Below are 15,541 nucleotides of genomic sequence, written 5' to 3'. Positions count from 1 at the left end.
GCGTGTGGTGAGTTGAGCACGGATGCCACAGTGGATGGCGTGAAGCCTCCACACACGCTATGTCTCCGTGGCAACACGCTCAACAAGCCACATGATAAGATGCATGTGTTGATGGTCCTGGATTGAGGCGAGTCACTACGCGACCATGAGGACTTAAAAGTGCACTGGGAATTGAGCATTCCAAATTGGGTGAAAAAGGGGAACCCCCCCCCCCCCCAAAAAAAAGAATGCTTAAAAATTACAAAGAGGTACAAAAGCTTTTTCACTATCCTAACAATAAATAATTTTCATTGAATATTGGATCTGTTGAACACATGACATGCCAAAATTTTATAGAGAACCACAGTGAAAGATAAAAAAAGATTTAAAAAAATTACAAAATATGAAAAAAGGTTATTTTGTACTTCTAAAACCTTTTTGTACTTCTATTTTTGCAGTTTCAAACGCAGTCTTTTAAAGTTTAGTAATCACACAAAGCCACATTGCAATTTCAATCTTAATTCAGTCAATCATGCAGCATTTATGGATCATAGCGATACCTCAAAAGTCAAAGTCTGCTGGTTTCAAAGTGTTTTGGATGGTTTCCCTCATCATGTAGTCTATAGGTAAGTGCCGCTTTCACAACTGTCACTGTCCATTTATGTCGTTGTTTCCGCATTATCGTTAAAATGAGAAAGAATACAATTTTTATATTGCATGTTCTTAAGAGTGCCAACCCTTTTACATAGTGTGGCTATTATTATTTCTGGATTGTGCATTTGAATTCACATAGTTTTTACAAAGTTTCACACTATTATATTATAAATAAACCATCAGTTTTTCATAACAGCGTTTTAATGCTTATAACCGATATGCAGATGGTTTTAATTTGGTCAATAATTGGCTGACAAATAACAGCAGTCAATACATCGGCGCATCCCTAATATTTATGATTATTTATACATTTATAAATAAAGTGATCTTGCATCAAGATTCCCAATTCTAAAAAATAAATATGTCATGGACGATGTTCTGCTTGTTGTCTGAATATTGGTGACTGCAGCAGATGAATATGAAAACCTATTGATAATGTGATTTTTGAAAATTCAACAGTCAGCAGAGCTAATTGTAAAGTGCCACTGTCATACAGTGTATAAAACAGGAAAAATTTGCTAATGGATGGCAGGGATTGCATCATTTAAACCACTCCCTCTAGGCAGCTGCCATATTCAGACAAAGCAGCACAAAAGGCATGGACACATAGACAAGAAGTGTGCACATCTGACTCTTAAATATACAAACCAAGGGGCTAGAATGTGGGGTCCTTTAAAAAAAGTGTACATATGGTTACAGGAGAGGTTAACTTTTATAGTGTGTTGAGAGGGTTGAAGTTTAAACATGGCATCCATGTGAAACTGTCGCCTGGCATCCAGCTGATGTGTCATCTGTCTCTCTGGTTTCTTTGCAACCTGTTTCAGACTTTCTGTAAAGTCTTGTTTCGTATTGTTTCCAATGACTTTTCCAATTAAATCCATGTAGCAAATTTGTCCCATAACTGTGGTCAGATTTCACTAAACACCCATTCTAATTATGACATTTTGTGAGAATTACACAGAACATATCCAGCTTGATTTACTGACTTCAAGTCGTGCGAATCCATTGCACGATGGCTGAAATGAGATGCAGACCATCCGTCAAGGATCTGAGATTACCGAGAAACTGAGAATTGAAATTGTTTTTTTACGCAGCCACCCGTAGGTGAAAGAAAAATAGATGAACATTGTTGAAGCTGGAGACAAATATTTGGTCAACATGCTCTCGTGCTGAAGGGAACATAAAACTGTCAAAAGCTTTAGAGGCTTTAAGCACTTCAAATGCTATTGGTGTAATTATTCACACCAGAAAACCTATAGATAAAACAATCTGGTAATTTAGCTCTCTAAGCCTTGCTTTTCAGGAAATGTCACTTCGAAGAAATTATTTCATGGCTTCAAGAGGCACTCAATCGACCAATAGACCTTATTTAGAGTAGCGCCATATTGATTTTTGACAGGAATGAAAACGAGGCTGTGGGGGATTGTTTGCAGTCTCTTCAATGGGTTGTTGTACTGTTATTTAAATTTGGTGCTGATCGTTTAGCAGATAAAACATTGAAAATACAATTTCTGTACACAAAAAACTGCAGAAAACATAAGTTGTTAAATTAGTGATCTAGGAGCTTTATACAGTGCATGCCATTGAAGAAACTGTAAGCCCTCACAGCCGTTCCTGTCAACAATCTAAAGCGCTAGTCATAATAAGGTCTATAATCCGCTCTATTGAGAATATATGATATATTAGGAGAGTGTGTTCTCGGTTGAAGCCATGAGCAATGTTTACGTGGCAGTTTAAGTTGTGCCTACCTCACTGCGTGGACTTAATACTCTACAACTGAATCTGGGTCTGTAGGAAAGCCAGCCCATGATGCGCGCACACCCTCATTCTCCACCAATCAGCGCGCGTTCACAGACCGCAACCTCTTAATGACGCGTCACCACACACAGACGACTGGAGCGCGCCGAAAAGAGTGCTGGTGAGGATTTACCTTATGTTTTGTACTTTTGAGAGGCGTAAAAGCGTGTCTCGGCCGCCCAAAATGTACTATTATTAGAGAAAATTAAATACGTATTTCCATGCTATTACAACGTGACGTCTACATCATAATTTAAAAGAAAAGAGTAATCTTGCTTATCAAAGGCAAACATATAAACACATATGGGGATTTTACGGGATTATACCCCAAACCATGCATACATTTTAACATTGGTTTACGCATTAGTTTATTACAGAGCAATATTTTATTACAGCATTTATTAATATTGGTTAATGTTAATTTATGAAAATACAATTGTTCATTGAATGTTACTATATAATGCATTAACCAATGTTAATGTGATGTAACTTTGATTTAAAAAATGATTTAGTAGATGTTGAAATTAATAAGAATCCTGATAAATAAAAGCTGTAACAGTATGGTTCATTGTTAGGTCTTGTTAAATAATGTAGTTAAATGTTAACGGATACAACCTTATTGTAAAGTGTTACCAGGGTCTTTAATCATGCAAGAATGTGCAATGTATGCCTTGCTTTCATGGTGTTGTTTGAAAATGCCAGCCTTGCTCACAGATTGCACGAGGGTTGACACCAAGAGTGCTTATTAATTCCTTCTTGGCACAGTTATGTACCTGTAAAAATGTGACACATCATATTGAACTGCATCAATTTCTGTTTTGCTTGCATTACTAATCCTATTGGGATGTGCCAGGATCCCCCACTGATGCTATCTCTAGTCCCTCTACAAAATGAGTTTATATTCATTGATTTCTATCATCTTAATTCCTTATGTGCCCCTGACACCATGCTGATTTGGTGTTATTGATAAAGGAACATGTGCTGTGCGGAGCTGGGGAGTACGAGTCATTTTACATATCCCAAACTGCCTGCACTATGTGCAGGGCCATTAATCCCACATTTCAGGGGGCTCAGAATGATCCTGAGTGAAATGGAGAAGGTATGGGAAGCTCAGTGAGATGGAGTGAGAGGGACGCATAGTAGGGTGCTCGAAGCAAAGGACACCTGGAATATCAGGGGTTCTTCCAGGAACAGTGACTGCGGAGAAAATAACATGTGTGTGCGTATGTTCACAACGTATCAGCATGTGTGTGTCAGCAAGTCATAAAGCACTCCCTATATGCTGGAAAGAGACACTGTCTTTGAAACATGAAAGCTCTGGTGTGTAAACTCACCTGAATCGTGAAAAGAGCATTTTTACAGGCTGAGCACAATGCGGCAAAAATGCACTTTCATTCCAAATGTGTGAAAAAAGTGCCTTGGACCCAAGCTTTTACTGGCTTCGAACAATGTGCTATTATAGAGTGTTTTTTTATGCTGTGATTAATATCGCAGCAGTGTTGGCAGATTACAGCTAACCCTCCAGCTCATTACAGTCCGTGTGGCTTTCCTACTGCAGCACAATAGACTCAGTGAGAAGTAAATGAGGTCTGCTGATGCTGCCATGTGACCCTTTACCTTGGTTGCTCTATCAATCAGGAGAGGGGTTGATGTCATTCGGTTTTGGAATGCTTTGGGATTGACACACTCTCGATGTGGGAGGCGGGACAATGATGCGACACAATGGGCGCCCATAACGAGCACAGAACCTGCAGAACTGGAGGGCAAACAAGAGGGAGCGATTTGGGTCAGTGTTATGAATTAGGGGAAAGCTTTTTTTATGTAAAGAAAGATTTGCATTTCAGAGAGGCAACTGATGCCTTTACTGGATTCTACTTTTTTTCATTTGATCCCATAGCAGTGCACCCAAAGGATGCTAAATGTATCACTGTGGAAGGCGAAAGACAACAAGCCAACGGACTGTGACACACTTGCAGTACTTCTCATTAGAGATGAATAGCATATTGTGGTGGGTCTGAGATCGCAGAGGATCATTAAAACCTTTTCCCTGAAGGCTGTATTTACTCTTTGTCAATCAAGAGAAGATTGTGTGACTCGTGACCCATATTCGATGATGTGTAGCCACCGAATGGGGTAGTAATTGACAAAACTCAGAAAAGAGCATTTTGAGTAAGATTGAAGAGTCTTTTTTGAGAAAAGGGCTTCTGCTTCTTTCATATTTACCCTGCTGACAGAGTTATATGAATCCAAATAGGAATGAACACAACTGTCGAGTAACACTGTCATTTTCCACTCATTTTGCAAAAATCCAGTGTATGCACAGGTGAACAAATGCTGTATTGTTGGTCACTGGGATTTTTGTTTCTCACCAAACTTGTTTAAACAGGATTTACAATGTTCATGACAGCTACATTGGTAACATGAACAACTTTTGCAGAATCTTTGCAGAGACTTTTAGAGATTGCTTGAAGAAATTATTACACCCTAATCCCTTTATTTTTGTGACAAGGATGCAGTTCAAGCATTTGATGATGCTCATTTATGTCTGTGTGTGTTTTATAGCTATAAATTAAGCAGACATATGCAAGCTGGCAATGCAACATGGATGCATCCTCAACTGCCTCCACTGCCTTTGTGACTGGGGGGGGCTCTGATCCTGCCTGTGGAACAGGAAGGGAATTAGCAGACACCCACTTTACTCTGCCACCCGCCTGGATCCTTAAAGAGGAGGCTTAACAGGGGGCTGAATCAATTTACAGGCCTTTTGTGAAGCAGCAGGTTGGTTGATCCTTTCTCCCGCACCTTCCCCCGCTCACAACTCTTTTCTAAACACCAATGAATGATATGCAACCTCTGATTGGAGGTTTATGTTAAAGTCAATCAACCGTGTCATGATTGTTTAATCTAAGGCTATGTACACATTAATCCGATACATTTGAAAATGGTGTTTTCATTTTAAAAACGCTCTCCGTCTACACTGCAGTTTTCAAGCGTTTTCCAAAAGTTGCTCGTCCACACTGGAACATATGAAAACTCTTAAATACCCTTACTGCACATGCAAAAAAGCAGCGTCCAATGTGTGGTCTGAAACACAATTGTTCTCGTGGTCCGTCGCCTGACAGCAATTCTGAGTAAACTTCACTTCACCTTTCAAGGAATGCAATGTGAAGGTTGTACAAAGTAACATTTATCTTTAACAATGCTATCAAAGTGAATAGCAGGCACAACAATGCCGCTACAACATAGGACGGCATCTTGATTGTTTTGGATTGAATGGATCACATGACTGTGTCACATGACAACAAATACATCATAGTTTTCAGATATTTCAGTTTTCCCTGTCCACACTACAATGCGGAGATGCCGGTTTCAAATATATGTACTTGGGAGAGTGTTTTTGCTGTCAAAAATGCTGTCTCAATGTGGGCTGAAAGCCAAAACATAGAGAAGAATATGCATTTTCAAACGAAAACGTATTAATGTGGATGTGGCCTAATGTAGTGCACCTTGAGTAAACATGGCTCGGTTGTACGTCACCACCAGGTAAATTACTGTTAAACGCAGCAAAATTATTTAAAAATATGTAGTCCTCTATTTTATTGAACTTTTTGATCAATTAATGACTGAAAAGTGACTAGCAAGTGTATGTGAAACCAAATTGTTAAAGAGATAGTTCACCAAAAAATGAAAAGCATGTCATATTTCACTTTCCCTCATGTTGTACCAAATCCATATGACTTTCTTCAGTGGAAAACAACAGGAGATGTAAGGCAGAATGTTAGCCTCAGTCAAATTGTGGGTTTTTGGGTGAACTATCCCTTTAATTGTTGACACTGACCTTATAGTCAGGTCATTAAAACTCGTATGCAGTTATTGGTATTTAATAATAGCTTCTATAATTTTAACATTTATTTCTAATCAAGGTGGGTGTAGACCATTCAGTTCTATTTTTGTCCCTCTGAAACAACATTTTGTAATTTGCTCTTGAGCCCAGAAATTCAAAACCTGACTTCACATTAAGAACAAACATACCCTTGTTTGCCTCCTTTAAAAAAAAAAAAAAAAAATTTTTTTTGCATGTGCCTCACTAGAACTGGCTTTATCATTTGAAAACTGTGTTACAACCAGGCCTGCTACCAAAGAAAACGACTTTTTGAAATTTTAAACCAATTTTAAACCCATCCCATCATGTCCTCAAAATTTTCAAATGAAGATTTAACACACAGGTTTAATAAAGTCTTTCGTATACAGAAACTTAAAGCTAAAGTGTCAGACTGATCCCACTGTGAATTCGGCGACAGTAGTTCTAAATTTTTTCAGCTAAACTTAGTCTGTGCTAACCGAAATTCAAACCACTGCACCCAGCCGAAGCGGAAAGTGTTTTTGAATGTATGGGCATTAAAAACGAGTTGTAAAGTATTTAGTATTTAGTCGTAAGGGATGTAATACGGGGAAAAAATGCATATCTTATTAACCGTACACCCAAACCCCAACCCTAAACCTAACTGTCAGTGGAGTAAAAATGCAAACTGAGAGGGAAAATGCAACCTCTTAATCACGCTTGTCATTGATTATGTGGATGTGATTACTTCTTGGTTTCAATGTGGGGTCTGTGCCTTTGAGGCTGTTGATGCAAAGCGCTCTCAGTTGCACCACAGAAAAAAGGTAAACACACTTGAACTTGAACTGATGTAAAAATCGGCACTTGACAGCCGTTGTCGGAGTACCGGAACATTTGGAAGCAACATGTTGACTTCCGATGTGATCATGTTGGAAGTGTGTAATTACTGTGCAGGGCTAAGGCTGCGCAAACAAAAAAGCAATATTTTTATAGCGCCACAGGAACACTGTTTTCAGTTTTCGAGAAAAATGAACCTACACATTTTTTAGTAGGTTAAATATTAGGCTCACTTATAGTTGTCCCTGCATATTTAGGAGGAAGAAAGTATTTTAACATTGAAAAAGTTACATACTTTAGCTTTATAATAAGAGAGAAATGTTCTGCAGCTATGCTGGCACAAATACTAAATTTTACATCAGCTCAGAGCAGAAGGTTTTCAAGAATGTTTTCAGTGCAGAGTTGTAATTCCATAATGGATGGAAATCAAACGTATGCCAATTCATGATGGGCAAAAAAATCCTGATAAGAGTCCAGACAGGCTCTGTATAATGATAGGTCAGTCATATCAACCTAATTCTGAAATGCATTTTAAGACACCCTAATGACATAAAAGCTCAATAAAAAGTTTAGCATCCTTGCAATAATGGTAGTAATGTTGTTAACAGAGTGTTCTACCAAGGCTCAAGGAAATTGACTCTGTAATCTTGATCTCCCAGACCTTTGTTTATCTATTTTTCCCCTTTGTCTGTTGGCAAATGTCGTATTTTTCCAAAGGCAGCAATCTTGGACATCGAGATAGATAAAAAGATCCTAGAGAGGCAAACCTCCAGAGGAATTCTGGGAATGATACCTCATAATTATGACATCTGAGGTGCTCTTGACACTGTCTCCTCAAGCTACCACATTGTACCGCCATGTCCAGTAGGGTCCGATAGATGCCAGCAGGACAAAGGGCAAAAGCAATTTTCTAATTTGTGGTGTCAGCATATAAAGGAGCAACCTTCCTATAAGAGCCCGACCGATATGGGATTTTTGAAACCGATACTGATTTTAGAGGGGGAAAATTCACAGATTACCGATATGGTGGCCGATATAGTTCATTTATGAGCTGGAATGAAAACAGATTTTCTATGTGGATTGCTCAGAAGGCTATTTCTTAAACAAATATTTTTAGAATTTAACATTATTATTATACATGGTCAACAAATTCTAGAAATGAACACTGAGAAAATAAAGAATAAATAAAAATACAATAAATAGCTTAAAAAACATCAGTACTGTATGTTCAGTATCAGTCAGTTGCTGACCATTTAAATAAAGAATAAATAAAAATAAAATAAATAGCAAAATAAACATCAGTAGTACTGTTTAGTATAAGTCAAATGCTGACTATATTAATACTGCTGGTCAATTATTGGCAGGTTATAAAACAAACAGCATTTACACCTGCCGAGACATGAGATAAATGGCAACAGTGGTGTTATACCATATTCTGCTATACAAGATCAGGGGAAACTTTCGACGGTGGAAAACCAGACTTTTAAATATAAAATTTTATAAATGCAACGAATGGAATTGTTCGGTTGAAGGGAGTACTAAACTGTGAATCCTGAACAAAACAGTTTGGTGAATACATGTTTACACTTTAGCTTCCACTCAGCTGAAAAGCAATGAAAGTAGCTACGTGATTAGCTGGTTAGCTATAGCTCGTTATCACGGAGAGTAAAAGATGGACCAGCATTGCGTCTCACCAACTAGGTAACATCGTAGTGAGAAATCAACACTCAACAGACACAATCCACCACCGCACCATTGTCTGCTGAGCTGCCAAAAGATGCTCTGATGTTTACCTTTCAATCTGCTACATTACTGACTGCACTGACAAACTATAGCTGGCTAACAGCAAACAGACATGAGTGACATGGTTGTCAGGACAAGGTTAACGTTATATTAGTTATATTGAAAAGGGAAAATGATGGGGTCATTGTTTAATAACTTTCCAGTAAGTGAGGTTTATACATGGTAGTTATAAACAGATCAAGATTGACACTTTTTTGCAATGGGGGTTATTGGTCAGGCGGTATGCAGTGGTTTCTAGCATTTTTTCACCCACTACTAAGTGCATGACACAGCTTTGAAAGAGAAGTCTTGATAAAGGAGAACTCTGATATCAGATGCCACATGAATCAAGCAGAGCAAGTACTGACATGTCAGAGTCACTTGGCTTCCTGACCTAGGGGTGAAAGTTCATCATCTATCATTGCTTCCAGTGGAAAGCTTACAATGAAGGTTGTTTCCTGGCAGGAGTGGACCAACGGACTTCCCATAGCTCACTATGATGTAGTCGTGTGAAACAATACAGACGTATAGGGCTTATCATCTCAGGCTTCCACTCTGTTAGAGATCAGCGATAACTCTTTGAAACCTTCCTCCCACAAATCTTAGAACCCTTAACAGTCATCCTTTTTATTTTTAAAGGTTTTGAGAGGTCAAATCAAGTTCTTTATTGACATGTGCCAGAGTAACAGGTTACACTAGGCAATGCATTTCTAGGCTAAAGTTACATTAAGAACAGTGTTACATAGAGAAAAGAGAAATAAATAGCAAATAGAAATGTATTTAGATAATTTTTAAATTTACATCTGAGTTAGAAGAAAAGGCAATCTAAATATATGTATATCTTCATATTTTTTATAGACAGGTAGTGAAGTAGCACGGTAGTCTGTGATAGTGGAAGTTTTTTTAATGTGCAAATATTTACAGCATATGCCATACATGCTCAGTCCTTCTAGACTCTAAAAAGTGGTTTTCTGTCACCTTAAGCAAGTATTTCGACCAGATCTAATCCTTAAAATTAGCTTTGTTGGTGTAACCTAATGTACTCCGGTTGACTCAGTGATAAATAATATTTTTTTGACTTGAATCAAAGCTGTAAATAAGATGTTACTATATGCAGCACATTTTCAGACTGATCTAACAGTGAATTTGGCAACACTAAGTTGAAAATTCTTCAGCTGAAATCGGTCTGTGCTTACCGAAATTTGAACCACTGTGTTACACTTTGTTAAATTATGTTATACAGTGAGGAGGAATGCATATTTTTTTAACTCTATCCCCAAACATCAACCCTAAACTTAAAAGTGCTGTAAGTGATTTTTTCATGGAAATGTATGCAAAAACATTGTCCTACTCCCATAAAGATATGAATGAAATACTGTGTGTCCTGAGATATATCTGTAACAGCTGTAGACATTGTAAACAGCAAACAAAAATGTGTCCGCGGATGGCGGACATACTTTTCACCTGTCAATCATTTTGCACGTTACCATAGTGTTGTATTTGAAGCGGATGACTGAGGCTATGATTCATAATGTTTGTCAGTTTAGGATGCTATTGTGCCACTGTTGAATTTGACAGCCACGGGAACAAAAAATGCTGCTCTTTTGCTTGGTTTTGGTCTCCATATTATTGCTGGAGGGTGGGGTTCTGGAATGAGGGGGCATGGCTAATTCAACGACTCAGTCACGTGAAATCTTCAGAACGCAAAATCGCTTACAGCACCTTTAACCGTCAGTGGAGTAAAAATGTAATCATAGAGGGAAAAATGCAACCTAAACACGCTTGTCACTGATAACGTGAAAGCATTTACTTCCTGGTTTCAACATGGGATAAGAACCCATATCTCTGAGGTTGCTTAAGCAACGCTATCAGTTGCACTTTAGGAAAAGGTAAATACATTTGAACTGATGCAAAAATGTCTGATGGGAGATGGTACTTGTTAGTAACTTGGCGATGTCAGGGTACTGGAACATTCGGTAGCAACATGTCGACTTTGATCATGTTGTAAATTTTATAGCTTAAATTTTTTATTTATTTATTTATTTATTTTGTGTTCATAAACACAGTAGTATGTGCAAAGTCTATGTTGTACTCATGTACACAAATTTAAACATAAACCGTAATAATCACTATTTCAATCAACCCTATATTAGTAATTTTACAGCATTTTCCTTGTTTGTTTCCTTGTTTTTTTTGTTGTTGTTGTTTTGTTTTTTACTGTTCCTGTTTCCATCAGTCTATCTGTCCCTCTCTATCTGTTTATTTCTTCCCGTCTTCTCTCTTTCTCTGTGGGAGTCCTGGTGCTGTGGAGACATGCATAGCAGTGAGAATTATGTGGTAATTATTATCTTAAGAATGGCCATCTGTCATCTCTTCCTCTCCAGCTATTTGCTGCTATCACATTCTTAGTGCTGTGAATCTGGGAAAGACAGAGCAGTTGTTGAGGTTCAAGGCTGTTGCATTTTGGTTCCTGGAGGATGGTGGTGTGGCCAACAGCATCTCTACCCTGGCCGATGGTGGTGGTGTGTAGGGCTGTGGGGGCGTTGAGTGTGATGGTGAACAGACTAACCTCAGTTGACTGTGACTGTGAATGATTGTGTCCCTCCCTCTGTATTTTTGCTTTGTAGCTTGCATGTTTTTCCTATCTATCCAATCTAACATTGGTCATATACAGCTTTTAATGTGAAACATTTGTTAGAAGACCATATGAATGGACGTTCACAAATATTCAAGCTTGAGGGAAGTTGTAAAAGTTTAAAGGTTCACTCACTAATTTTGGAATATGTCATCTTGGACTTATACGGACACCTAGGGATGCTATCGTAGAAATTCACTGTTCACAGGTCGCCATGATTAATTTAATCATTTAATAAAAAAGTGTTCAATAACAGGGTGGTTACAGAGATTAAAGTTGCTGTTAAACAATTTTTTCATGCAAAGGTACATACAAAAAATTCCTATTCCCTGATAGATATTACTGAAATAAATGTTTTAAGATATTTTACCTGTCTCTGTGACAGCTCTAGCTCAGCAAACAAAAATGTTTCGACCTGTCAATCATTTTGCGCATTCTCAGGTTGCAGCGTATTATTGAGACTTTCTGCCATTTTTAAGACATTTTGTTCATAACAGTTGTCAACTGAGGGCGCTATTTTGCTCCTGTTGTTTTTAACAACCATTTCTGCACAATGTTGGTCTCAATAAAGCAAATTTTGTATCTTTGGAGTGTAGGGTTTTGGAAAGAGCGGGTGTGGCTAATCCAATGGGTCAGTCTCGTGGAAGTAGAACAGCTAATATTGCTAATTGTCATTACAAACCAATATCTATCAATCACTTATCTGAACATATAGGGGGATATATCCCCCTCAGTGTCTATGGTGGTTACGACTCAGATCAATGCAACTGAATATGATCAATATTAGAAGTCGTTTACAAAAGTATTGAAAAAACATATGGAGTAGTGAATGTATCATTTTTCTTTGCAGGTCACTAAACCCCGAACCTAAACCTGTAAGTTTTGCAGTGCTTCATTCAAACCATAACTGTGTTTACCTAACAGAGGGTTTCATTAGAAAGAGCAGATTTCTGAGATATTCAAGTTATGGGGGTCTGCAGCAAGTAGTATTTGAACCTATTCCCCATGGCCTCATGTGAGAGATCAATGGTCAACAGATGTGTCTTTTCAAGTTATACAAGAGCCCAGTGATTCTGAATGATATTTTATTGAATAATAGTAGTGTCAACAGAGTCCTCTCTGAGTTATACAGGATGCAGAGCAATCTAGACCCATAAACCAGAAGCACATATGCGCTACAGTGTAGTGGACTAAAGCATTGAACTGGTAAGTGGAAGGTTGTTGGTTCAATCCCCACAGTCACCACCATTGTGTCCTTGAGCAAGGCACTTAACTCAAGGTTGCTCCAGGGGGATTGTCCCTGTAATAAGGGCACTGTAAGTTGCTTTGGATAAAAGTGTCAGCCAAATGTTTGAATGTGAGAGTGATTATTATTTTTTTTCAGGGAAAGCACCAAAGTAAGTGCTGAGATAATGTCACCTTCCACTGTTCCACTGTAAATAGAGACATGTGACACATTCTTCTTTGGAATCAGGCCTGCGTTTTCCAGGAATGTTTGGGAGTAAGTCATAGATATGATGAAATTCTGCCAGATTCTCAGATTCTCATTGAATACCGAAGCATCAGTAAGCCAAACGTAACTACTTACCTCTGACCCAATTAGATCTACTCAGAATTATTTATAATATACTGTGTAATCAGTTGCAGTTCTGGCTTAATTGTGTATGTAGAATTTCTATACTTTGTCAGTGTGAGTAAAATGTTATGATATGAAAAGTATGCCAAGCTAGTGGCTTGAAATGAAAGGCTTTGGTCAACTCTAGATATAACACAGGAGTAAAGCCCTTATTTTTATGGTTTCTGAGTCATTCGTTGAGCCTGACAGGAATCCACTGAGTCACAGAGCCTTGATATAGTTCAGACTAGCACTGTACTAAGGCACACGTTTAACTCTTTGAATAGTAATAATAATAAATAATAAATAGTAATAATAAATCATATCTATATTTTATTATAGAAACAATTACTGTAGTAACCAGTGTTAGGGAAGCTATTAGCCTATAAAAGTAGCGATGCTACTAGCTTAACAACATTTTTCAATAGTGTGACAGCCGTTCAGTTATTTTCACAATAGTGTAGTTCTTTTTATGATTTACTGAATAACACAAAACATTTGAGGAATTAATAACAAATAACAACAACAAAAAACATTCAAAAAGGGTTATAACAAAACCCTTATAAAAAATCTTATTAATAGTACACCAGAAGAGTATTACTTGCTATCAGATTATTATTGTTATTATTATTATTTTAAAGAATTTAAGTATAATTCTTCAACAAATTTCTTAAAGAAAGCTTGATTTTTCTTTCAGAATTTACAATTGTGAATATAAAATTTGGCAAGAAAAAAAAATTAATTACAGTAACGAGCTATATTTTCCTACAATTAGCAGTGTAGCGTCACATTATATTGCAAATGTAGCCGAGGGAGAAATCAATCACACTTACCTAAACCCCTCTACCTCTCTCTCTCTCTTATATGTATTTTGGTGTTTCAGCGAGTCGGTTCTTTTGGTTCACATAAATGATTCACTGATCCCCTTGAGCCCCATGCAGCCTTAAAGGGACTTTGCCCTCTTTTTAAGTGAAATATTTAGTGAATTGCTGCTGTTTACCACTATATTTCAATTCAATTATATAAAATAGGGTGTTTTCTAGTTTAGTAGTGTATAGTCAGTATAAAAATTCAATTTAATGTTGTCACCCTATTATGTACAATTAACCATGGTTTTACTATAGTATAGTTTACTGTAGTATGACCATAGTATGTAACCACGGTTTTTGGGCTAATGCAATGGTTTTGATCAAATTAACCATGGTTTTACTATAGTAATAGTGTAGCATCCATATAGTAACTATGGTTTTACCATAGTACTATTGTAGTAACCATGACTATAGTAACCATGGTTCATTTTTTGGTTATGGTTTTACTACAATTACCATGGTTAAATTATGGTTACTGTAGTAAAACCATGGTAATATTCATAAATGTTCACCCTAATTTTATTGAATTCTACAACTGAATTGAATTAAATAATATTATCTGATTGTTATCAGATAATATTTTTTAAATAGCTTCAATGCAGTTTGCTACTTGTTAATATTTTGTAGTGTAGCTAACTTTTTTTAAAGAGTAGCTTGACTGTAGTTTAATTAGTTTAAAATTAGCTTCCCTAACACTGGGTAGCAACACTGGTAGCAACTCAGTTTGGCTGAAACTATGGTTACCATGGTAAATATTTGTAAGGAAATCAATAAAACATTTATTTATATGTGGCGTCTCCATTTTAATATTACTCAGAACCTTGTTACACTAAAAAGTTGTAACCTGAAATTGTTACTGTAAGGAAATATTTTTACCTGACCTAACCTTTAAAATTAGTTTTATTGGCTTAACCTAATGCATTCATGTTGATTCAGAGATGATTATTAATGTTTTTGATTTTAATCAAACCAGTTAATTTAGATCTTACCATTTGAAGCAAATTTTTAGGTTAACATTTGTTTCAGTGTAAAGAATTTTGCCCAGTGAACTCTGAAAGATATCTTCCTCCAGCGGCAGATATGGGTTTAAACTGTGTTAAGCTGCCTGTGTCACTTGCTGCTAAACCACCTGGAATGTAGATGGTACGGATCTCACATCTCCACCTCGGCTCAGCATTCCCATGCAGAACAGGACTCCAAAGCTGAGGCAAAAAGAGTGGGGGAAGAGCCAGAATCACCACACATAAATGGAAGCAAATACATAGAGTGCCTGAGGTTACTTAAGTGGCCAGATTTTATGAGTAAATGATTAATTCCTCACATTTGGAAATTTTTGCCTTTCCGCAGCAACATATTTGCTGGCTGGACAGCTGGTACCAATTTTGTACCCCAGTCACTTCAAGGTCCAAGTGTGCATGTGTGTGACTCGTGGCTCATTGTTGCAGTAATCCACTCCTTCCTCTCACGGCTAAGTTATTAATAGTTCCTTTTTTCCTTGCAGTATTTTTAGTCACGCTTACATCTCAGGGTCA

At 37.3% G+C, this 15,541-nt stretch overlaps 1 protein-coding gene across 1 annotated transcript in view; it reads left to right on the top strand.

Moving 5' to 3' along the window:
- LOC127412889 (cytoplasmic polyadenylation element-binding protein 4-like) overlaps positions 1–15,541 on the top strand; it is a 112,929-nt gene that overhangs the window by 22,331 nt on the left and 75,057 nt on the right. The window lies entirely within an intron of this gene.

This window comes from Myxocyprinus asiaticus, chromosome 22 (genome assembly GCF_019703515.2).
Source record: "Myxocyprinus asiaticus isolate MX2 ecotype Aquarium Trade chromosome 22, UBuf_Myxa_2, whole genome shotgun sequence".
NCBI classification, from domain to species: domain Eukaryota; kingdom Metazoa; phylum Chordata; class Actinopteri; order Cypriniformes; family Catostomidae; genus Myxocyprinus; species Myxocyprinus asiaticus.
Note: the sequence above shows the minus strand (reverse complement) of the source record. Positions and strands in the feature narration are given on the sequence as shown.